Source organism: Octopus bimaculoides, chromosome 5 (genome assembly GCF_001194135.2).
Source record: "Octopus bimaculoides isolate UCB-OBI-ISO-001 chromosome 5, ASM119413v2, whole genome shotgun sequence".
Taxonomy (NCBI): domain Eukaryota; kingdom Metazoa; phylum Mollusca; class Cephalopoda; order Octopoda; family Octopodidae; genus Octopus; species Octopus bimaculoides.
In genome coordinates, this window is record NC_068985.1 from 42,521,586 (window position 1) to 42,522,273 (window position 688).

Below are 688 nucleotides of genomic sequence, written 5' to 3' on the forward strand. Positions count from 1 at the left end.
GCCTCTGTACAAGGCAGCCATCCAGCCGCGGAAAATGGGACCGAAGCCGGCCGCTATGAGGACAGCCTCCAAGTATTGATGGTCTATCCTATCGAAAGCTTTCGATTGATCTAAATTGATCAGGGCCCCACCCATGCCAGGTTCCTTAACTACCCTCTCTATGATGTAGCGCATCAGATGGAGGTTGTCATGGATGCTCCTGCCCGGCACCGCGCACAGATAGATAGATAGATAGATAGATAGATAGATAGATAGATAGATAGATAGATAGTATCCAGTTGCTTTTCTTTATAGGCCAACTTAAAGGTAACAAGCAAAGGAAGTGATTACTAGAAGCACTCTTCCTTGGAGAATTCGGATCTATTTTAAAACGGGGGCGCCAGTATTTTCTTAACGAAACACTAACGAAACACTTTGAAACTTGGGACACTGGTAGAATGTGTCATATAAAACATCTTTTACTCTTAGTCTTCTTAACAAAAAAAAGGAATTCGCAAGTTTATTCCATGTTAAAGTTGTCGTATTTCTGTAATTTCAACCAATCACTGACGTCTATTCAGCTGAATAGAGTTACTGCTGGGCGGTCATAAAAATGTTATTCCCTGTGACATATTTCATCCGGTTTAATCGTAATTTATACGCATATATTGTTTATATAATGAATTACGCTGTGCGTATCTATGTGTGT